Here is a 930-nt window from a genome sequence, read left to right on the forward strand (position 1 = left end):
CTGTACAGCGATTCTAAAGTTTATGATCGATTAATAATAAAACCGATATCCATTAAAACGTGCATCACCGAGTATATTAATAGAATGATTGCATACGATAATTTACAAGATCAACATTTATCTAACGGAATGAATGCATTTTATTTTACGTAGATAGATGTTTAAATTAATTTTGTACACATGTGAATTATATAGGCAAATCAAATATAAATAATCCTTAAATAAGAAATAAAATAAAAATATTAAAAGAGATAATAGATCCTGCAAGAGATCCTGAGCGTCGTGTTAATATACATAGTTTATATTTTAATTTGCTTTGATTTTACGTTGTTTGTTTATTAGCAATTTATACCAAACTAGCACAAATTTATATATTTTTAGTGTATACATTAAAATTTGATTACCTATAAATCATGTGATCTGGAATATAGTATATTTTTTATTCATTTGCTTGATTATCTATCTACATAAGATATATAATCAATTGTTCAGAATATACAAGAGAATAAAATCCAAGAACTACACCCACTGATGTTGCTTTTTATACTGTTGTGGTAAATATAACATAATTAAAATTAATTTTACATTATCGAATGACTAAAAATAAAAAATATGTTTAATTATTATTATAATATACAAGAGAATAAAATCTAAGAACCACACCCACTGATGTTGCTCTTTAAAATGTTGTGGTAAATATAGCATAATTAAAATTAATTTTACATTATCAAATTATTATCGAATGACTGAAAATAAAAATTATGTATAATTATTTAGATCATTTTTTTGATATAATTAATTACATTGTATGACTCACACCTTTTGACAAATATATATATTTCACATTGTTTTGACGGCATCAACACGCATTTGCGTCTTGAAATGTGTGCAAACAGGGTTTCGAATTACTCAACGACGATGAAATTTTTT

This window comes from Ctenocephalides felis, unplaced genomic scaffold (genome assembly GCF_003426905.1).
Source record: "Ctenocephalides felis isolate EL2017-DRISC unplaced genomic scaffold, ASM342690v1 CF-g0.4_SCAFFOLD_01492, whole genome shotgun sequence".
NCBI classification, from domain to species: domain Eukaryota; kingdom Metazoa; phylum Arthropoda; class Insecta; order Siphonaptera; family Pulicidae; genus Ctenocephalides; species Ctenocephalides felis.